A 25,163-nucleotide genomic window follows, 5' to 3' on the forward strand; every position below is an offset into this window, starting at 1 on the left:
ATACACCATAGCAAATGTCTCCTGGCCTCTACACAACCTATTTTAGAAAAGAGCATAATTTGTAAAATAATATAATTCCAGTAAATTTAATGCCATTAAATTATTGCAGTAATGTATAGTATGAAAAATTACAGTTTTTCAAACAGCTGCATAAATGTAAATTTCATCCTAGAAGTTTTACCATTCATTTTGCAAGCAAAAACACACAAATATTTAAATTAAAAGTGGCCACATTTTTAATGTGATGTCAGGTGATGTAGACTTTATGCTAGAAGCTACTTACACTTGTGAGTGGTTCCACAAAAATTAAGATACACCATTAGAAGTAAGTTCATAAAGATAAGGAATACCTTCCACAATGCCATTCCTTGAATATTTCAAATAGAATATTTCAGTTTGCAAGACGTCAATTTTCTAAGTAATTTCTCACTCATGCTGTGACCTTATAGCACAAGAGACATGCTAGATTCTCTGAATGCTGCTGATCTGATACCACTCTAAATACCATCAATTAATTGGTTAGGACATAAGCTTAAAGAACTCAAGACAGTTCTCTAAATACTCTGCAAGTGAAGGGAGAGCTATCAGAGATTGCCTAGGCTGAGATGAACTGAACTCATCTTGCATGTCTTGCAGAATGGAGGCCTGTTTGCTTGAGGAGTCTTTCAAAGCAAAGCTGCTGCAATTTTTTTTCATGTATCTTTCATGAGAAATACCTTAAATGAATGCCTCATCTGATTTTAGAAGGACAAGCTCTCTGAATTATATATATATCTGTTACAAATTCAAACTATGGTATCTTAAAAATAATGGGTAAATACCTTTGTGTGGAACAGAATCCAGTTGAACAAACACTACTTATGTAATTATTAATAACAGTATCAAACAGTTAACTTGTGACATGTTGCAGTGATACCAGTCCATTATATGTCACTATTTATAACTACAAAATATTTTCCAGAACAGCCAACTGCGGTGGTGTGTCTTTAATTTGATATTTGTTCAATATCTGTTCCCCCCCCCCATCCCTAATCTCCTCCTCTCCCCAGTTGTCAGTATTCCCTAGCTCTCCCCTAACCCCCTCATCTCCAAGTTGTCAATCCTCCCTTTCCCTGCCCCTTTCCCTGGAACCTTCCCTGTCATTCCTCCTAGCCCCCTCCTCTGCTTCCAGAGCATTCCCTGTCTGTTTAGTGAGGCTCGAAACCCTATTGCTTATTTTGTGTTATTCCACTTCCCTGCTTCCCCTGATAGGTTTGTGATGTTAGTTTTGCTGTAAACTCCTGCCCTGCTATTCCCTCATTGGTTGCTGTTCCTACACCCGTCTCCCTGAATTCTTGTATAAAACCTCTGCTCCCGCTCCCGAGGGGGCCTTGGGGCTCACTGAATAAAACCATCCTGTTCACCCCAAGTCCCGTGCCGCCTCCGTCTGTCCCCGCACCACCGACTGGGACAGCAGAGCTTCCCAGGGGGAGCGGCCGCCCGTTCTCTTCTCTCGCTGCCCAGCACAGCACCGCTCGGGGTACCGCGGCGAGGGGAGCGCATGCCGTGATACAACAGCCAACGTGAATTATTCATAACTTAATTTTTTTCTTGACTTTTATACTAGTACCAGCAGGAGATGCCCAGAAGCTGGGGAGGGATCACAGGTCAGCAGAACACTTGAAGAGCAGCACAAAGGAATTCCAGCCACTCCAGCCAGTGAGTTGGTTTCATTGGGGGTCCCAACTTAAATGGCTCTGTGCAAACAGCATGGGGAATAAACAACTGGAATTAGAGATGTGCACATGCCTGCAGGGCCACTCTTACTGCAGCCACAGAGACATGGTGGGATGGCTGCTAGGACTGGAATACTGGGATGGAATGATCCAGGCTGTTTTTGAAGGACAGGCAGAGGAGATGAGGACATCAGAACATAGTGTAATACTTGCTGAACTTTCTTCTGAGTGAGCAGGAGATAAACTTTTTCCTTCCTGGATTTACACTGGCCAAAAATTTCTGAGTCCACTGTGTTGTGTTGTTGGTGACATTCAGTGACTCAGCCACATGTTATATTGAATGAATAAAATTCTGCTTTTCTTAGCCTCATGAGTGATTTTTGCAAGCATAATCCTCATAGACTAAATGCACACATGCAAGCAAAATTTACATTCCTTACGTGTCTGTCTGGGTTATTTGACCATGCCTCCGTGCCTTTGAAGTAGTCTTTGTCTACCATCAAGGACAACCTAGTGTAACAGAAGGTGCCCAAAACTCTATAATAAAGTGCTTTGTTCACAAATGTATGGCTTTGCAAATCTACCAGATATGCTCAATACCTTTGCTGAACTCTGTTTTTTGCAAAAGTATATTTATTAGGTATTAGTGTGTAACCTGGTGTTTAAATCAGTTTCGGTAATTGCAGCCCTTATAAGCTTCAGTACTTCATAACTGGGAACATGGAAACATGAACTTTGGAAGAAAATTCTCTTTCATCTCATAAATTTTATTTTTTTTTTTTTACACAAAAAACCCCAACCTCTTACTTGATTAAATTATGAGCCCTTAAAATGATATTTTCATACCTATAGTAAGTAGCTTTTAGTCTGGCAGTCAGCTTTCTGCAGTTTTCTTTGATAGAGAGCTTCTCCCTTTTCTATGTAGCTTGCGCAGACAAGAAGACTGCATTTCCAGGAACAAATGAACATGCTCCATCTAAGGGCTGCAGAGATGGAATTGGGCATTATTTGAAGTTTCCTTTTGCAGGAGTATGAGGTCATAGAATCTGACTAATGAGATCCATTCCTTTGTATAGGGAACAGACACCAGCATTCATGAGTCTCCAAGATCTCCTCTGACTAACAAAGAGGTGTGGGACCACAGAGGTGCAGCAGTGCCCTACAGCTTGCACTGACATTTTCAGTGATGGTAGGGATAATATCATATGCCATCATGCCTGGTAACATCTGGAGAAGGAGACTGCAGTATCAAAACGTGGATCAATATTTTTCCAATTGGTAGTTGAAGCCATAATCCCCTTTAGCTGATGAGGACTCTCGCTGAGGATGGACAGAGTGTACTTCCTACCCCAGTGTGCTAAAGTTTTGTCTTGGTGCTGGCATTTGTGTGCTCTGCATTTGAGGCAGGACTGAAACAAGACTGAGATTTTAGTGGGGAATAACAGGAAAAGTTAGCAGCAGAACCCATTGATGTGTGTATTTTCAGTACCCATGTCTTTAGTACATAAGCATAGCACTTTTTTCTTTTCTTCCCTCCATTTTGCTCAGACTTCATTCTGTTTACAGTGCAGAAAGAACAGTTAATAAATCAGGTCATGCACTGCAAGAGGCTTTCGTGGGACCTCTGTCTCTTCTGCTGCAGAATTTGTGAGCTGGGTGGTTTATCAAATGGTGTCACAGAGTTTTCCCTGTTCTTTCATCATTGTGATTTTTGAAAACTTGTACTTGATTATGAACTGTAACTGTAGGTTAATAACTACCTCAGTTATTTCTGAAATCTATACTTTCCTGTCAAGTCTTAGTTTAAATTAATCAGTAAGTTTAAAAATGAACAAATGTGACTGTGTGCATACAAATAGGAACAAAAATGCCTTAGAAAATTAGGCTAAAATTTTTTCATGTTTATGATGATTTACTGCTACTTTTGTAAAATCAGCTTGTACTTCTGCCTTTAAAATAAATAAAGAGAAGCTTACGTTAATTGAAGCTATTTTGCTTCTGGTTACCCAAAATTGATGTTTGATGCTCAGAAGATTTAAGGTTGAGGTTTGCAAATCAGGTCAATAACTCTGCTTGTATATAAAGTAAAAATTTAGTTTTAAATTAAAGAGTACATTTTTGCTTCTATTAACTTTATTCCAATTAATAAAATTATAATAGTACCATATTTAGTGTCTTTAGAGATACATCATAAAGAAAAATATACTACATATCAAGGAAAATGAAGAAACAGGGTCAAATATCTGCTTGCCCACAAATATCCAAAACACATTAAAATATCCACTTCATAGAAAAACTGACTTCTCTGGGGACTGGAAGAAAACTTAAAATGCCAAACAAACCACATTTTTCATTTTTCTTGTAGGAAATAAAAGCATAATGAGAAACAAAAATGCTTTGTTTTACTTATTGCCAATGTTCTTCACAGAAAGTGTCTAAAATACACCAGATATACAATTTTTTATCTCATATGAGAGATCATTCAGACAGTGACAACCAGAGCTTGTAATCTGGGAATAGATGACTTGGGGTTTGGTCCTGAAACTCTGCAGTGCTCTGCTCCATGGCAGGAAGACTATAAAAGAGAAGAGTCCAGGTTTAGGCCTTTAAAAAGGTTCAAAATGCATTTAAATTCTTTGGGCTGCATATTATGTTTCAGACATTCACCTACTGTGTGACACAGCTCCATGTTTGAACAGCTTCTTCCACTCAGAGGTAGGTTTTGAACTTTTTTTCCCTCATCTCCAAAATGCCTCACACTCTATGCTATGCCCAGATGAGCATTTAAGGCACACACCCCAATCCAAACTGTATTCAAACTCCTGCAGTGCAGGGTTGGGATCATAGCTTTTAAAATCCTTGTTTCCCAGTATCTGGATCCTGCAAGCCTCAGGAACAAGCTTTATATTCTCACCTTTCCATCCTTGGAACAGGCTTGCCTAAGGCTCATTCTATGCACAGAGGGATTTGTAATGAATTATCCTTGCTGCTGCACTGCTTCTTATGAGTGAGTGACATTTACCACCTACCCTTTATAGCACTCTGGTCTCAGCTTTATCTTTTCTTGCCTGTCACTTTGCAAGTTGTGGAATGACCAACACGCTCCCTCTTGACCAGTCAAACACCCTGTTTTTCTAGGGAACACAGCCTGTTTGTAGCTTAAAATTTGATCTTAAAAATGATAAGATTTAAGAGAAAAATAATTAACAATTAATCAGTTTCTGAGAACTCCATTCAACAAAATCTTATTGTTAAATTCAGGAGGAGTAGCCACCACCTCCTTTCTCTAACTGCATAACCAGCAGCCTTTGGGGTCCTTTAAGTTGTCCACTTTCAATCATTTGAAAAGCAACACCTGGGAGGTAGGATGCAATGATATGTGGGCAGCCCTTGACAAATGTTTCTTGCTTATCAGGAATGCCCAAAGTGACTTTGCTTTGAGTCTGTATCCTCTGTAATCACCCTCAATCTCAACTGCAAAGCCTAATGAGTGAAGGTAGTACTCCAAAATGAAGCTCAGGTTTGAGCAATGTTGAGAGGGCAGGAAACCCTGTGATTCCCATTTGGGGCAGGAAGCCGATAGAGGCCTTGAAAAAATACAAAAATCTCCGTAGAATCCAGGTTTAAAACCACTCCTGATCAACCATGCATAGCTGGTGATTACAAAGCTGAATAATCACAGCAGTTTCCACTGAAAACCAGAGCAATGAAAGGACAGTTTCATCCAAGCACACATACAGCATTCAGAAATGTCACCAAAAATGAGGGAGACAAAATCAATCACCACCTGTCGTCCTCTGTGACTGGTGCCTTTTCCTATCTGGAGTAGTTTCCTTTTGCAAAAAAACCCCAATATAAATTAATGAGGAGGCTTTTATTACAGATACCACATATACAACACTAAAAAGGATTTGCATTTCATGGCCAACCTTGTCCATTATTACATTCTGGACAAGACTCCATCCTGTAACTATTTTCTAAGAAAATTCACTGAAGTGAGTCCCAGGAAGGATGCAGGTGGAAAAACATCTTGATAGATACTGAGCTGATTTATGTCCATTACATAAAGGGGCATGCATGAGTGGAGAGGGGCTTCACAAGGACATCTAGTGACAGGACAAGGGGAAGTGGCCTTAGACTGAAGGAGATTTAGATTAGGTATTAGGAGAAACTCTTCACTATAAGGGGGTTGAGGCACTGTGACAGGTTGCTCAGAGACATTGTGGATTCCCCATCACTGGAGGTGTTCGAGGCCAGGTGTGATGGGGGTCTGAGTAACCTGGGATAGTGGAAGATTCCCTGTCCACATTGGCATGCTAGGAATTACACGATCTTTAAGGTCCCTTCCCCAAATTATTCTATGATTCTAGAAGTCTATATGTGGGAATCCAGAGCTTCCCTCTGGCTGCCCTGGGACCCTGTCAGGCGGTCAGAAACCCCCCTGTACAGAGCCCCGAGAGGCACTGTCTCTGATCTCTGTCCATGGAAAAGTTTTCAATCTTACAGGATGAATTACAAACTCTGAGTGTTTGATGTAAGTAATAATTAAGTGTGGCACGGGTGCAAAAGTAAAATTTTAGGATTCTAGATTAGGGGTTCAAAGGGGACAAGATGGAGGAAATTGGGTGTGTCTTGTCCTTTTTCTCCTTCTTCATGCCCTCCACATTTCATTGTAGTGTTGGCATTTTTCTATTGGTTTAGGCTGGGGACACACTGTTCAATGTAGGTGACAGATATTGGCACATTATTGTAAGTACAGCACAGGTAGTTTCTGGTATATAATGTTTGTAACATCCCACTGAGGGCAGAGCCCCACACGCTCCCCTGCAGGACAGACCTGCGGCAGGGCAGCAGAACATGTTAGAGATAAGCAAAAATAAACAACCTTAAAAAACAGTACAGACTAATTATGACTTCTTTTGCAACAGGGCAGAAAGACAGAGATTTTTTACTATCTCGGAATCATCAATACCTCAGATTCCGACATCTATATATGTAGATAAATAAAGCATGTGAATTTTGGTCAGACTAACGGATTTTTGAGCATTCACAAAGAGCTGTGGGTAACTCTAAGGTCTTATCAAAAGTCTTAGAAGTTTAGGATCTTAAAAATCATAAAAATTGTCAAAGAAATTAATTCAAGACTGAGACAGAGCTAAACAAGCAGTAGATGAGTGGATACTTTCAGGAATGGATTTAAGAACTGTACATCACGACATTCAAACAGTACTGTAAAACTGACTCAAAAGAGGAGGCAGGGTTCCCACAGAAAGCAATAATGTATTGCCAGAAAAGATGTCTGTGCTGCCATTCAAGTATACAAAAACAGGGGGATTGAATTTAAGTAAACCGACAGTTTCTAACTCCCAACTGTTTGAATTTATAATCTACAGAACATTTTCACACAGCATTTTTTTAAAGTATTATCTATAAACAGCCCAATTCTGCCAGATTTGGAAGAGTACCTAGCAGCAAAGAGGATTTGTATCATTGGGTTCCAGCAGATAAATCACTTTTCCAAAACATTTTGGAGTTGCATGCATTTACATAAAATTTCAGAAACAGATAAACTGATATTTGTATTCAACCAGAGTCTTGGAGGAAGTTAGTCATGGAAGCATTCTCCTTTTTCTTGTTTTGAAAAGCTAATATAGTTTTCAACAGTTTTAAAACATAAAAATTTGTATATGCCCTTATATGCAAAATAAACATGAAGAGGGTTTAATTTTTAGCAAAGTGTTCTTCATATAAGCAGTATATTGTATATCCTAGTGATTATTTTATTATACTTACATTTAAAGTTGTAAGCACAATGCTAATGGACAAAAATTCATTTATAAGTTAATATAACGTAACACTTTTTTCAGTACTGTTAATGTAGGAGAAGAAGAAATTGATGTAAGAAAATAAGATACCTGGGGCATGAAGTTCAAATATTGTATGAAGCAGAAAACAAATTATTTGACCAGAGAAGATGGCAGCACAGAGTACTGTGAGCACAGATATCTGTGAGTTCTTTTCTATAAGCAATACTTTGGCTTGAATAAATGTCTTGTACTGTCAAATCTCACTACTGTGAGTGTTTTATATGCCCCATTCTAGTCTGTGCAACATATTGAGGTTAATGGCCAATACAGTCACTATTCCTTATGCAGTAAATGACTTTATTTTCATCTTTAGGTTCTCTGAGGAGTAGCACAAGCATAAAGCATATATGAAATATAGTTCTATTAGAGGACTTAACTAAATTATGAGCTTTGAAGTAGAAAAGCTGCTAGGATGATGCCTTCTATATTTTTAAATATAACAAAACTACAAGGCTGTGTGTTTCTTTCTAAAAGATAAAACTAAAAATCCACAGCTGCATACCTCAATAAAATAACAAAAGTAATAACCAAATTATATAAATATTTCATATGAGAAAACAGGTGCTCCTAAAAGCTGGGCATTTCAGGACAGGAAAATTTTGAAAGGAAAAAAATCTCTTTTAAAATCTTCTTAAAATGGCTTAATTACTCCCACATAGTTATATGAAGAAATGTTATGACAACCATACAAGAAGATGATAACAGGACTTTTGAAGCAACCTTTAAACTAGTAGGTTATTATAGCCAGGGTTTCTATATTTGTATGCAAATGCCAGCTGAACTACTTTGCAATTCTTGTAACTTCTTGTGGCCTAATTTCTAAACAGAAAATAGGTTACGTAACATAATAGCAGGAAATATAATTTCTTCATGTTTTCACTTTTAATAATTTTAGTGTCAGATAAGTCCCAGGTTCTTCAATGAATCACTAATTATTTGAATGTTCCTGCATAATTCTTTTTTTACATCGTTCAGTAGTGTCATTGACAGTTTTGTGTCTAGACCCTATTAAAAAATAAAAAAACAACAAACCTCTATATTCTGACATTTTAGACGCAAGGAAATTTTGCAGAGTAGTTATTGGCACTGCTTCTGTTTAGCTAACTGTTTTTAAAACAGCTACTAATAGCAATACAAAAGTAATCAGTGCCAACGAAATGCATCTATTGGACACCAGTGGGTATCAGGAAGAGGTGGTCAACAGACAGTACTAGCTGTCTCATCTACGATAAACACTGCATACAATATTTTCCATAACTGGAATCCTTCATAGATTTTTTTTTTTTCATTATTGTTTTGTGTGTGTCTATTGATGTGTGTCCCATTCTAACCAAAATAAACATCATATTTCTGGCCAAATAAGGATTCACACTGTTTTCTGAACTGCACTCCTTGTCTTGTGAGAGATACTAAAATTTGCACTTTTCAGCTTTCTGCATAATGCAGGAAACATCTGGAAAGAACAAAAACAATGTACTAATCAATTTATCAAATTTCTATTATACTGCCATCAAGCCTCTGGAAAAGACCCTTGTGCCAAAAGAAATAAATATGAAAAAATGACATCTGTGATAAAATCTAATACTTTAACAGTAGCTTAAATATGAGTCAAACTACACAGGTTTTGTGTATATTTTTTAGTCATAAGAAAGTATACATGAATAATTTATTCAGCACCACTTCCTGCAGCATTATCTAAGCTTTGGAAGTGGTTAACCTCCATAACTCTGCAGGGCCCTTTCATGGATGGTGTTAAACATGGGCGGAGTTAACCATTCCTGCCAGCAGTCCAAAAGCAATATCCTTTTATCAGAGATATTGGGGAGAAACAATCCTTCCCCTTGCAGCAGCATCAGGGAGCAATAAACCCCTCAATATGCAGCACTTGGCACTCTGCTGCCTGTGGAAGTGACTCTGAGCCCCCTCAGCACAAGGGAGGCCCAAAGGCAACAGCCATCAGAGATACTTATGTCACTGTGGCAAAGATTCACATGCTGGCTGATGAGAAATTAAAATGAAAAAAAAAAGTATTAAAATTTTAGTATTGCATTCATACTGCAAGCTAAATAACTAAATGTTTTTGCACCAATATGGATTTTTTATTTAAAGGAGTATTTAAGAAAGGTTAAATATGGATGTCTAGATTGACTTACACAGTAATGACAGTATTAATATGACACATACCCTTCTGATTAAATGGGTCAAAAGTGTCACAAGACTGTACTTAATAGTTCTAATTATCGTCACAGTTCCAACTAGATTCCCTGAAAATTATGTGGACTTTTCCATTATTTGTAGATAGCAAACACTTTATTTTTCTATTAAATTGTCAATTTTCACTTTTCAGTGGGAGACTGGTTATCCTGGAGCTTAGCAAGACTGTACTGAATAAACATGTCAATGAAATGTGATATTCAGTTGAAATAGTGAAGTGGAATATAAATAACAATTTTAAAATTTGATGAAATTATGATACACCTATCCTGTACAAAGAAACTAACTAACTAACTAACAAGGCAGTCCTGGGTTCTTTCTTGTGTTGCTCAGTCACAACCTCATCATTTTTTTTTTACACAATTCCACCATATGCAGAAGGCTACCTAGCAGTCTTCTGAAAAAAAATGTAAGTGAATATTAAGAAGAAAATATTATGTTTTCACTCATCAATATTCTTTCAGTGTTGAGGCGTTACTCAGCTAGACCTTGTTAGATAAGAAAATAATATTGCATATTGTAGATGGAAACAGGACTACTCTTGGTCCTAGGATAATTTTAATTGATGCAGACCACGAAGATGAAGGATAGAGAAAACATTTTCTGTGTTCTTTAACTTTGTTCTGTAACTTAACTGTGGGTACCTATATCTTAAAAAGCTTTGAAAGAAATTATACCGTGTGTTTATTTTATTCTTATTATAAAACACAACTAAGTAGTTCTAAAACATATTTATTTAACATGATCTTATTTTTCCTAGCACTCTGACTGGGAGCCAAAATAAATTAGGTTTGCTTTCTTTTACTCTTCACTACATGTTTACATAGCCAGTCTATTGCAGAAATTTTCACATTGAGTTGTAACGGAAAACAGTTATTTTTCCCTGGTATTATTTATGGTGCAGAAATGGGAGGAGAGACTGCAGCAAAATCTTTAAACTCTGTGGATGTGATTAATTTAATGCTATTTCTTCCACTATATATTTTCACATCTTCTCTTTAAATATTAGTTATTTATCACTTAGTAATTTAGGCTTTATGAAGGTACGGAAGGAGAGTGTTAACACTGTCCAGCTACTGGTTTCCAATTTAATTTACTTTAATAACCTGCTCAGTTATTTGGCGAGTCTTCAGAGGACATAAATTAGTCTCATGCTCTCAGTTGCTTCCTGAAAGTGCCCATCTACGTTCTGACTACAAAGGAGCCCTGGGACACCAGCTGCCAGCTTAGTTGTCTGCATGTACATGATGCAATTGAGCTCCTCTTGAAGTCTGAAGGAAAGACTGATTTAAATTTTCTGACAATATGTTTGTTTACAAATTCTAACTTGTCCCACAGGTGATATAAAAATTATTGACATAGCTGCAATAGCCATATAATGCTTCCCAAAGGCAATCAGGAATTCTGGAGACTGTAGGTATGCATGTAACAAAAATAAAGTGGATATGATTTTGTTTATTAGTTTTCGGAATAAGAGTCAACAATAAAAGTCAAATAAAAAGAAGAACTGAGCTTCAAGAGCATCACCTGGACTTTTCTTCTGCCCCAGGGCAGAAGTCACATTGTGGCAGATGCAATTCCTATCACAGACTACTCTTGACAAATTGCCTGAGCTGTCCTTATAAAGGTTCAAAGATTAAGACTTCACAATTTCTCCAGTCAAATTATTCCAGTTACTCATTTTCCATGCTATTTGAAAGCTTCTTCTGCTTCTTAACTTGAATCCCTCCCAGTGCAGTTAGTATCCAGTACTACCTATCATGCCTACTGTGTAGGGAACAATTATTTCTTTACTTTTACAATAGCCTTTTGCTGTTTCACTTTAATGTGACAATTTTTCATTAAAGGCAGAGGCAAAAAAGTTAGTAAATACCATCAGACAGCTCAGTATCTATGGCAACATCCTTCCAAACCAGGGAGTAACAGATGAGCATTTCTACCCTTCTTTTTATGACTAAAAGACTGGAATGAGTTTTCAGTAAATCTGGTATTTCTTATAATTCTCCTCTGTCTTAAATTTTGATATGCCTAATTTCTATTACTATCTGTTCTATCCTTTTAGCAATCTGACTTAGTTTACATATTCTTTACACCTAAAATGCCCATTATTGAGCATACAGACTAGATAGAAACCCCTTTTTTACATTTTACATCCCAGCTGTGTAAGTGAACTTGATTCTGAAGGCTCTGGACCCCTTGGTACTACTTGGCTGCATAACTTGGCTTGGTACTCCACCTGCATAACCCCAAAAATAAGGAAGAATGATAACCCTTCTTGTTTTAGCACAAATCTCTATTCATATTTTTAAATCATAACAGAAAGTGAGATGGAGATTTTGAGCTCTGTTTTGGAGGTGAATTTTTGAAGACTGTTTTTCCTCTTCAGATGTTGTTGTTACCTTTTAAGGCAAAGTTCTTTTACAGAAGTCTTGAGGAAGATACTGAAATTGCCAGGGTTTTGCTTCAAAAGACATTTCACATTTGTCAGAAGTTTGTACCAGATTGTTTGCAGAAGTTGTACAAAGCCAGGATCTGATTTGCTCATTGTTAATTAGTTTATTAAAAACAGTTTCTGCCTTGCAATGATGCTTAATCCTTGCCGGAAATTAAGAATGTAATGCTTTCAATACTGCCTTGAACAATATTTCCAGTCACCCTGGTTGTTCACAGAAAAATCACCATCTTGGATTGTGATGTCCTTGGAGCTGTAGTGAACTCGCCACAGACAGGAAGAGCAAAACAGAAAATAATCTTAAGCAGCAAGATTTCTTGTATATTTTAACAGAATAGTGTTCATATAGGGTAAAAAAACCCTCCATAAAACCAATAAAAACAAACAAACAAACAAACAAACAAAAAAAAAGCTGGTATAAATAGTTACCTTGCCTCAAGCCAAAAAGTCTGCTGCAATCATGGCTTGTCTCAGACCACCTTTAGCTTGTTACCAGGGAGGGTGGTGTTTCCAGGCTCTCCACTGTGACAGGCCAGACCACTGAAAGCATCAGCTTACTGCAGCCATCTCCTTAAGCATCACTCCCCTCAAGGTGCAATCCAGGTTTATACAGGCCCTCACAGAATATTTTCCACAGCCAGAATGCTCCCTAATCCTGGCAGCTGGCAAAAACATATTTCTGAAGACAGCTCTTCCATGCAGATTTTGAATTATAAATATCACTATTTTCAGTTTGTTGGCTTGAAGTCAGCCCTAGAAATTAACAGGGCTATCTAATGCTTGTTTACATTCAGAGATATATGAATAGATACCTGCGTTGTAGAGTATCTTGAATGCAATATTGAATAGAAGTGTTAAAGATGCAAGCTTAATTGTAGCTCTGAATTTAGACACCCAAATGGTAGCAAAGTTGTCATGAATCACAGGGACATACACAAATGATGTCACAACAGAGGAGGAAGTGTGACCTGAGAAACCCAGAGTAGGTGGCTACCTACTCTGATGAGAAATACTCTGATGAGAAATAAAGCAGCAGAAAGATTTGCAGGGCACTGTCTTAATAGCACTTGATGCATTTTAATGAAGCATGGATATTTATATTCTTCCTATAAGGTTTTTCTTGCAATTTCATTTGTATTAAATATCATTTTATTCAGCCTTTCTAGGTTTATTACATAGTGCTATTAGTTGGCATCCCTATGCCAGGATTTATCTGCACACTTCATTATTTGAGAACTGACTATATTGAGTACTGACTCTAGCCTTGGGCAGGAGCAGCTTTTGGGACCTATCAGGCTGAGATTTGTGGGAGTTTGTGTACTCTTCTTTACCAATTTTGTAGGAAAGATGAATTTAACTGTGCACTTTGAAATACACAGATCAATCTTGATGATCTGATCTGTGTGACAAGCCTTTCTGGTTACCTGCTAATTTATGTTGTGGACCAAGAACTTCAGATAAATAGGTTTTTAGTGTAAATAAATAAGACATAGCTGTCATTGAGCAGTCTTGACTACTTATCTTGCTAAAAGCTATCAGTCCCATGTTTAATTCATTTCAAGCAATAAGGTATTTCCATCCTGGCTTTTATCTTCCCATTGGGCCACCTTTTATTATAAGTTCTTATTACAAGCTGGCAACGTGTCACATGTGAATGAAAACTGATGAGATCAGGATGAGAATAAGCTGGGTACCTCAATTAAAGTTTGATTTTAATAGCACTCTTTTCTAAAGCACTATCCTAGCCTTTATTAAAATTGGCAGAGTCTATCAAAAAAGCAGGTTATTCACCTCTTCATGTTCATCACCCTGGCACAATAAAGATATGTAGGATGGCAGAGATGAACAAAAGTAGCCATGCATGTTCAGAGACACTGAAGAAATTCATGTTTCCATAGTCTACTCAACCAGTTAAAAAAGTTTCCCAGTCACACTTCTGAGCCTTTACAGAGTGAGCAGATAAGGCTGCAGTGTGAGTACAAATAATGAACTAACCACGAAGGATACAGCTTTCTTTTCACAAGATAGAATACACACATGTTCTTTATTAATTTATTTTCTATGGTTTCTCCTAACTTTAATAAATTCTCAGATTTTTTTTCAAAGACCTTATTTTAAGATCATATGAAAGTAAAAGGTAAAAATAATTGACTTTTTAAAGTTAGGTTAATATCTATATTAATTTTATTTTTTTGGTACATACATTTTTTTGGTCAGCATAAGTTTAAGATTGGCACTTATAGAAAGATTTTAAAAATTATATAGGCAGCTTTTTTATGTCTTTAAAATGAAAGCTTAAATTTTTTTGCTGCAATCTCCTATACATGAATATTTTAGATTTTACAGTATTAATACTTCCTATCTTTTCTGTTGTGATATTAAAGTCACAATGACTGGAAAAAGAACAGATTTTACAATATCAGAAGACATAAAAGTAGATAAATGAAAGACAATAATAAGACCATGTCTATTTCACTACAAATCATATTTTTATTTACAAATAATTAATATGTCACTGAAAATAGATATAATGACCATATTTTCCTTATAAACCTGTTATCAGTACTCCTGTAACCAAAAACAACATGCTTAATCTCTAGACATCTCTTACTTTTGACACTCCTAGACTTTTTTCCATCCAATATTAACGTAAAATAAAAATATCGTTGCTCATCGTAATAAAAGAAATTTGAATTATGAAATAAAAAATAAAACTAGAACTGAGCCTTTAAACTAAAGCCTTCAGATGCTTCAAGTTCTGAAGGGATCTTGTTGTCATAATGGTAGTGATACCAATCTTAAAATATTCAAAGTAAATGAATTAATCTTTTTAAAAAGCTTACTTGAAGCCTCAAATAAAGTGATGTTTCCTGATGTTTCATTTAGGAATGTCCTGTTATCTACCCCACAGCTACTCAGTCACAGAGCTGTGTTTCTGATGATAAATCCAGTTGGAATTTTGTTGGTTTGGTTTTCGTTTGTTCTAAATACATTAAAATAAAAACTATTTTGCTAATTTAGAAAATTATGTTCTCTGCTGGAAATATTCAAATAGGATTCCCAGCAGTTTGATTTGAAACATATTCTTTATGTGCAATACCTAACCTAATGTTTTTTGTTTGTTTTTTAATAAGATTAAAAGTAAATGATTACAATTCAAATAGCAGCACACATTTTTCATGTCAACTATTTGTCATTTGATTGACAGACCCACCATAAAAATGTCAGATTTAATGATGACTTAATTTAAAACCACAAATTTTCACAGTTATGTATTGTCTCTATGAGCAAATAATTTAAATGCAAATGTATCAACCAATAAGACTATACACTTTCATGTTAAAAAGTGATGAGAAGTGTCTTATGGTGACTACCCAATCAATAAAATTATTACAAGATAAATTATTACCTTGCTTTCATTCATAAAATATATATAAAATATGTTCCATACACATGTTGATTTTTCCCTGTACTCAGGCTAGCCTGAAACAATGTGGAAGGATTAATACAGTATCATAAGGAAGATAAATATCACTGTCAACCAAGAGCTCTATTAAGAGTAGAAAAGGATAGAAATTTCAGTAAAACTGATTGCTAAAATAGAAAAAAAAAAAAAAAAGCATGCATAGCACAATTTAAAATCCAATATTTTCAGTTATATCTCTTAATTTATCCAGAAACTATTTGATGACATTTTTTCATTGATGTGAAAATACATATGCTTTCTGGAATTGTGCTAATTTTTTCAAAGGAGTCAGAACAAAAAAGAAAAAGAGATAGACACAAAATATTCACCTTTCTTGACATTAGGGGCATGAAATATTTTAATGTTTGTGTGGAAATTATTCTTAAGTTCAGCAGTATATCATGCTTTGATTATGTTGAAAGAAAATGCTTTTATCCAAAGTCAATCATAGCATGATTTTTTTTAAGCAATACAAATTTATGGAGTTTTGAAAATGAAATAAAAATAATTTAGAAGAAGAAATAGAATTGAGCTTTCTTTTCTTAGCTGTAGACTGTGTGTCTTCCCAAATATTCAAGTATTTTTTTGCTATCTACATCCTGTCTTATGTTTTGAAGTTGCATTTTGTTGAACATTTGAGGAATCAAGCAACAAGAATCTCTCAGCACAGTCCCACACACATAAACTCCCTGTAAAAATGTTTTGCTTCAGTTCAGCCACAGCAAAGCACAACTTTGCTCTCACCGTGTTGAGCAGCTCATGCAAGGAAGAGTCTTTGCTGAGCTATTGGCATCGAGCAGAGATCACACCCAAACCTGCTCACATATATTTTCCCAGCACTGGGAAACTCCTGCCTGATCTTTACAGGCTTTTCTTCCACATTCCTTAAACATGTCCAGCGTGGCTTAGTTCATTTATGCTGGTTTGACAGTTGGAAGAAAATATATTGTTTTTCTTTATTACACTGCAGATCAGCTTCAAATGAGCTCACAGGCATTCTTAGCATTACTTGAGAGCTTAGTGAGATAATGGTTTTAAAATCTTCAACAAACCAGTACCCAGAAGATAATACACTTCATAAAACCACTGACTTCATCTTTCCACTGTTTAAATCCCTCTAGTATTTAGAGAAATTGGTGTAATTTTTTTCCAATAAAATAACACTTGTAAGGTGTTAAAAGTTCATTTTAAAGTACTGCTGATGGAGTTCACAGGAATTTGCCTTAATAGCTTTTGTAATCCCTAGGTGAAAAAGCAGACCATTTGCTTTAGCAGATTATCTGTTTGGTTGGGGTTTTTTTCCAAATAGAAAGCTGTAGAAAGGATTTAGTTTACTGACAAAGCAAAAAAGTAAAGTAATTTCATTAACTATGTTAATTTGGATTTCCCTAGAAAAAAAATTCCAAACTATAGTTTATAACATTTTCAGTTACAATTAATCTATTTTTGAAATTCTAATTAAATGCTTGAGTGACTAAAATATTGTGCAGTTTCAGTTTGTTTTTTTTTTTAGGAGGGGAGTGTAATATACAGTTTATGTTTTCCAAATTTAAAGTTACTTAGCAGATTTTATCTCAGAATTACATTCCTGATACTGGGCTTGAAATACAACATTTATTGTTTTCTTTTGAGAACATAATGTTTTTAACATAAAGTTTTGTTTTCAGGGTCCTTTCTGGGAGAAATGAAAATAGGTGGGAAAAATAGTCTACTTACACCTTTTAGCTTAATGTACTCACAGTGCATCAAAACCACATAAACTTCCTGCTATTCAGATTTGAGTTTGGCCTTTTAAACTTTTACAGGCTTTCTGTAAAGTGCCAGCTGTAAGGGATCCTTCAAGGGAAAATCTCATTTAGGAAACCAGGCACAGGATGTAGGTCTTGTACAGGCAAAATACTTGCTTAGAAGGAAAAGGCATTAAGAAATTGCCTCACTACATATAAGTTCTGTGCTGGTACTTTTAATAATGTTGCTCCTGATGAAATAAAACGTGATTCTTTCACCTCAGTCTGTAGTTAAGGAAGGTTTTTGGCAGAGACATTAGATGCACAGAGGATAATTGCACACCATAATCAGAATTTAACTAATTTCCATTCTAAGGCATGGGGAATTGCAAAGTATTAGTTATACTTACATGATTTTTACATGTAAGTTTTGAAGAGAGATTTATATAAGAAAAGACCAAAACATAAAAAGAAGAATAAGAGTGGAAGAAAACTAGGTCTGGTCCATTCATGTCAGGCTAGAAGTTCAAGTGCTTTATCTCACAAGCACGTACCCTTAGGAGTTCTGTTATATACAGTAATGTCAGCCATTGCATGAGACAAAATACTGATTCATAATTCTATATTGAAATATTTTCTAGTGTTGATAATACAGAAAATAAAAATAAGGACATTCATTAAAATGCATCTTGCTAACATATCTAGCAAATAAAAAGAAATATATTGTAATAATTGAATTTCTGGAAGAGAGTTAAAATAGTCAAGACATCTTTTCAGACAGATACATCAGTGAGTATGGCTTCCTCATATTAAGGCTGATTCCAGAAATTTAAAAGTTTCATTGACATGTTCAAATTGATACATTATGCATTACTCCTTGCCTCCTCAGCCTGTTGCTGAGCCCAGAGTCACCTTGCATCTCTGTATTTCTATGTCACCTTTCTCTCTGATTTATTTTAAGACAATAAGTACCTTAGCTTGGAGAAATCAGTAGATGCATTCTTGATGCCTAGTACTATGGACTTGCAGTATCTCCCAAGTTCTCTGGCACTATCATATAACAATTTGTGACAGCAAAGATTAATTTTTTGAGGCATCTTAGCAATTCTTTATAACAAAGGAAGCAAAGGATGTCCATCTCTTACATAAAATATATTCTTATTTTTCTTGTGACAATAGTATACTATAACCATCTAATGAAAATAAGATCTGCATCTTAAGTTTTTGAAAATTGTCATGGGAAAACAGAGGGAAATAAGTACTTTTTTTCTTGATGCAAGGGTGTTAGCTTGCTTCTTTGCACATCCTTTGTGGCTACACAACCATGTCCTTGTGGATACAAAAATAAGAAGAAATATTATTTGAATATAGTTTAAAGTAAACTTTTACCAATATCAAATTGTGTCCTCCTGTGACAGAGCCAAAACTACTTCAAAGTCTATCACAGTTTGATAATGTATGCCCTGTAACATTGAAAAGAATGTGCAAACTGGGTTTTCTAAAAGCATAAAAAGGGCAGGTCTCCATCTTCTATTAATGGAACACAGAAAGATATTTTATAGATTTGAGTCACTTGAACAAGGCTCTGCACACTTTTCTGCCTCTGTACAAAGAAATATCTAATGACTCCCATACTCAGCTCCCTCTTCCCCTTGCCTCTAGTGAAATCCTACCTGTGCTACCCTTACAGTCAGGATCAGTGTGGGGCTGTGAGTTTCTTCATGGGTTATGAGGTGACTTGCCAGTATGACTGCATCTCTGTCCAGCTTCACTGTCAGCAGCATCTGAGGAACCTTGAAACCTGTTCTGTTCAGGGAGACATATTCAGTAAGATCTGTCATACTAACAGTACTGCTTATGCAGAGAAATTTCGGGGAAGGATTTTTGTTTGTGTATGGCAAAAGTTCTAAATCTGAGACAGGGTGACAGAGTGTATGTGTATTCTTGGAGCATGGCTTCTGTTAATCTTGTGGGAAATGACACATTTTTTGAATGTTAGAGTTTACTTCCCAAGAGAACCATTGCAGCATTTGTGTATTCCCACAGGCCTTCCTGCTCAGAATGCAAACCAGTTTGCAATACTTATTCACATTTTAATTGATCTCATGAATTCCAATTTGCAAAAGAATGTATAACAGATCTATATGTGGCAGAATAAAAGTTTTATTTCAGGAGGGTGGTCACAAAAAATCAATTACAATTGCAGGCTGTAAGATTTGTAAATTTAACTTTCCAAAAGTTGTATTTACTATCTTTTTATAGTGAATGAGCAAGAAGCCAGACGAGAGTTTAAGGCTACCTAAGTGTAAAAGGAAGAGCCCCTGTAAAAAAGGGAAATGGTAGGTAACTTATTCACTTGACTGAGGATTGATTCCTATAATGAGGATAAAGGCTGAGTATGTGATAAGCTAGTATCAGTGATCCTGGGGACTTAGGATTTGTCTGTAAAATTTAAAATATAAATATGTAATTTTTTTTGCCTTCTGAGTTTGTGCATTGCTTTTATACTGTTTATTTCCATGATTCTCACTGTTTTTCCTTAAGAATCCATTTATCCATTCAATGCCTTGCTCAGTCAGGAAATATTAAGAAAGTGAAGTCAAATTGATAGTAACTATTCACTGCACCCTGGGAATACAGGATCAGCCAAACTTTGCCTTTTTCCAATTTTGCAGATTACTTTGGCAGTCCTTTTTTCTTTATTCTGTACACAGGCACCACTTGACTGCAGCTCACAAAAACAATCCAGTACCCCTTGATGCAAGCTGAGGTACATATCTTAAGTGCATTTTCTTTAGTGCTTCAACAGCATTTGTTCTTGTCACTCAGTGGAATAATATGACAGAAACAAACGAGAGAGTGCTTCCTGCTTGCTAAATACAAAATGGTCTGCACACAGCTAAGAGAACTCTTGCTTGTTTTGTTTTTGAAAGTGCTTTGTGGAAAATCAAATGCTAGTGAGAGACAGCACTTCTTTAACTATTTTCTGATTTGATGTAGACCTGACAGATGTCCTGGGAAAAGGAAATCAATATTTCTATTCATTTTTTTAACATATTTATGAATTTTTAGCCTTTTCATACAACAAAAAGTGACAGATACAAATAGAATTCATATAACATGAAATAGATAACTCCATATACTTGATATACAAAATTAAGGAGCAGTGCCATAAAAAATAATCCTCAGAAATATGAAACAAGGAAATCTGTACTGTGAAAAAGTAGTGTAGCAGTGATTAGCATCGTAATTGTATTCACTGCGTAGGTTGCATTTTACCAGTAAAAAAAATTGAAATAGAGCAAGCTAATATTTCTAATTTACATTTAAATACTTTCTATAAAACAAACAGTCATGCAACTAATGCCTGAGGGAATACATCATCATAAATACTCTACTCAGATAATACCAGAGTACTTATAATACAGAGGCTACATATTTTTATTAACTGCTTTCAAAAGAATAGCATAACCCTTATATTTTGTAATCATTTATCTCTTTGCATCCTAAAATTCTTAGCTTCTTTTCAGCATATTTTTATGGAATTTAATTAGGAATTAGATCAATGAGATTTTCCTGTAACCCAGGAAAGCGGCAAACACACAAGCTCAAAATAAATTTAATTCAAAGGTCATTAAAAATGTAGTTGTGGCTACTTATCTTTTGAGTGGAAATAGGAAATTTCCCGTGGAAGTTTTGCTCCTGATATGCATTTCTGATAGATTGCTTTTTACATATAAAAAGTTTACATTTTGCATTACAACAGTGTGAAAACCTGATTTGAAGAAGAGATGAGACTGTGTGAACTTGCAACCCAGAAGCAATCTTTTCATTACTGGCAATTCATAGATCCAGAAAATACTACAGAAGTCTAATGGAGACTTCCGAGATGCTGATTTGTTAGTATTGAAAAAATTAAGCCTACTTATTATGTGCCATGTATCCTGACATAATCGCAATGAGCACTGTGAATTAGACCGTGATGGAAAATGCTAAGTACATGTACAGCTAAGTACAGCTAGAACATTAGGAAATTGTTTACTTTGGGAAAACAACTGTATTCTGGTCTTGGCTTTGTTTCATTTTTTTGACAGAAAGCCTCAGGCAGCTGAGAGACTAAAACAAAGTAGTAACTGTGATCAGTACCTTCAACCAACCTTCTCCCCTGTGAGATGTTTCACAATAAGGAGAGGTTGTTTTTATAACTGTTTGAGAGCATTTGAGAGACAGAACAGAGGGACATAATGCCTTCTAGATTTTCTTGCCAGAAGATTTTGTAAAATGTTCCTATTCCCCTCACAGAGATGAAGAAGGAAAAGTGGCCATTCTCTTTTATTCATGGGATGAGATGTCAGAATGATCTGTACTATTCCTGTCAGGTCCCTCTGCATGTGTGTACAAAGAGCACTGCACTGATGTCAGCAGTTTTGTAATCCCACAGACCAGAATCACAGAGTATAGAATGGTTTGGGTTGGACAGGAGATTAAAATCCTCTAGTTACAGCCCCCTGCCATGGGCAGGGATACCTTCCACTAGACCAGGCTGCTCAGAGCCAAATCCAGCCTGGCCTTGAACACTTCCAGAGGTGGACATCCACCAGTTCTCTGGGAAACCTGTTCCTCTGCCTGTTCTGTGAAACCACGCTCGCAGTAAAAAGCTTCTTCCTGATATTTAATCTAAACCTGCTCTGTTTCTGTTTGAAGTCATTTTGCTTTGTCCTGTCTCTACATGCCCTTGTAAAAAGTTTCTTTCCATCTCCCTAGTAGGCTCCCTTCAGATACTAGAAGGCTGTTACAAAAATCTCCCTGGAGACTTGTCTTCTCCTGGCTGAATAACTCCAACTCTCATATAGAAAGCATCTCCTATTGTGGTCATTCCAGCAAAGTGTTAATAAATAAATGCCAGACAAGGCAAGACAGCACAAAACCATTTCACACATTTTACCATTTTACACATTTTACTATTTTACATAATAAAATGTTTATATGGTTTCTAATTCACTCTTTATATGATGGACAAATACATGATATTACATTTGCATCTTGGTTCATCTGGATGTTCACAATCCCTTAGAATATTCCCATTCTTAATCTTGCTAGATCTGAGTATAGGAGGGCTCTTTTAGATAATTAGGAGAAGAAAATAGCCTTTCAATCACAGAAATGTAGACTCATTCTCTGGATTTTTTAAATTCTGGTCACATAACTATTCATTTAATAGCTGCATAGCAGTAATATATAAATAATTTTCTTACATATAGTCAGACATTCTACAGAAACCATGCAATTGTTCTGGAGAAAATTAAAACGTCTATTTATTCCAGTCACATCATCTGCAAATTTATCTGTAAATATGTCTCAAACCAGGGTCCCCCATTTTCAAGATGTTTAATTTTTCCACTGAATTTTTTCTAACCTGAGCGGTGAAGTCTACCCAGATTTGATTTTCATGGACAATAAGTTGAAGCAGAGAGAAACAAAGAATAATTAAGCGCTGCATTTTTAACAATTTTCCTCTTCATATTGTCACCCCCAAAACTTTTCTTTCTCATTTGTTGATTTTCCATTCCTTTGCTGTCTGGCTGCAATTTGAACATTATCTGAGATAAGAGTGAAAGGTTTTTCTTGTGATAGTTCCATGAAGCCAAACACTGACTCATTTCTTCTGTATATCAAAGTCTGAAATAGATCAAATAAAACCAGTCTGAGAAATATTTCACTCTCTCTTTCTCCTTTCTTGGAGACATTGATGTATGACTCTTGGGAAAAAAAATATCCTGCTCTCCCATCCATGGTGCTGACACATTGGTCTTGTCATTGTGCAGTGACTGATAATAATAATGGTTGAAATCGCTTTCAGATATACTCATGACCAAATATGGTCTAAACTGAACTTGAAACATTGTTCATGCCATAATTCCTAGAGGAAAATGGCCTTCATGGTTTCTGTTGTTACTGTTTTGTTGGGGTTTTTTAAATGTCCTTCTCTGAACTGTGCAATAAAACAGTAGGAAGACTGTGCTAGCGACAACCATGTCAGGAAATTAATGTCTAATTCAGACTTACCTGCCATTTTTGAGGTGCAGAGATTTATTTATGTATCTATAGATAGTTGTATCTATGGGATAAATAAATAATTGCATTTCAGATTTTTTGTCTAATCTTTAAGAAAATGAGCCATGTTTTGATTCTTCACGGGATCCCATGTCTGCATTCTTTGCAAGCCCTACCAAACTCAGTTTTTTATTTGTACCTTTGGTGATTTTAGCCTTGCTGTCATGCTGATTACCTTGTATAAGGTAAAGGTTTGTGTAAAGCATTAAGATAGATGTGACCAATAGAGCACTGGCCAAAACAAGTCCCCTTTTGAAAGGCTGGAGGTCAGCAGAGGTGTATTGTCTTGCAGAATGTTAGGATGACAATCTCAAGACAGATCTTGGCAAACAATATTTTCAAGATACTACTAGTATGAACGTAAACTTTTAAACAGCAGTGGAAGTTCCAAAGCCTGAACAGACATGGGACTAATCAGGACTGCCCCTTATTCAGTTTTAATACTAGTTTTGGAGAAGAAGGGTGCTTTTGTGTTTAAAAAAGTGTACAGAGGCACAGAAATCTGAGGCTCAACTCATACCAGGCATGTGTCTCACTTCCAAACATGATTTGATGGTGCTTTTCTAACAGTAATGTAACTGTAACTGTACCCAGTCTCCATCTTAAAACTGGGACAGGCTATTAAGAGAACTGGAAAGCCTCTAGTTTTACATCTGTATTGAAGTGTTTCATTTATTTAGAAGAGCAAAAGAGAGGCTGAGAAAGACTATGACCACTGCCTCTGAATATCTTTCTGCTAAAGTGCAATGTGAGGGGAAAATTGCTTAAATGAATATATTATACTGGTAAAACAGCTCCTGAGCACTGGCGTGAGTTAGAGTCACACTGGAAATATTCTTGCTTTCATAGCCCTGAGGTTGTGGAACAATGTTTCAGAATGAGGAGCAGTAAAATATTTCATTAATTCTTAGATAATTTATGAAAGGTTTAGGACATAATTCTTCACCATGTCAAGGCATGAGATTTACAAACATTTCAATTATTGTACTTGTGGTCTAGACAGAGCAACATAGAGAAGAAAGGTGATCAAAGGAGGTGATTGTCCTGCTCTATTCTGCACTGGTGCAGCCTCACCTTGAGTATTCTGTGAAGTTTTAGGTGCCAAAATACAAGAAAGATATGAAAATATTAGAGATTGTCCAAAGGAGGTGAAGGGTCTGGAGAGAAAGCTGTGTGAAGAGTGGCTGAGATCACTTGGTCTGTTCAGCCTGGAGGAGAGGAGACGAGACTGAAAGGAGACCTCATCGCAGATACAGATTCCTTGTGAAGGGAAGAGGGACAGGCACTGATTTCACTCTGGTTGCTGGTCATGGGACGCAGGGAATGAAGCTGAATCAGGGGAAATTTACCTTAAATATCAGGAAAAGGTTCTTTGCCCAGAGGGGGATTGGACATGGGACAGCCTCCCTGGAGAAATAGTCACAGCACCAACCTTGACAGAATTCAAGGACAATGCTCTTGGCCACGTGGAGTGACTCTTGGGGGTGTTACTCTGCAGGGTCGGGAGCTGGACTTGGATGATCCTTGTGGGTCCCTTCCAACTCAGGATATTCTATGATTTTTTGATTCTGTGACCCCATAAAATTGACTTTCTCATCACCTTCTATG

Source organism: Lonchura striata, chromosome 1A, assembly GCF_050655825.1.
Source record: "Lonchura striata isolate lonStrDom1 chromosome 1A, ASM5065582v1, whole genome shotgun sequence".
NCBI classification, from domain to species: Eukaryota; Metazoa; Chordata; class Aves; order Passeriformes; family Estrildidae; genus Lonchura; species Lonchura striata.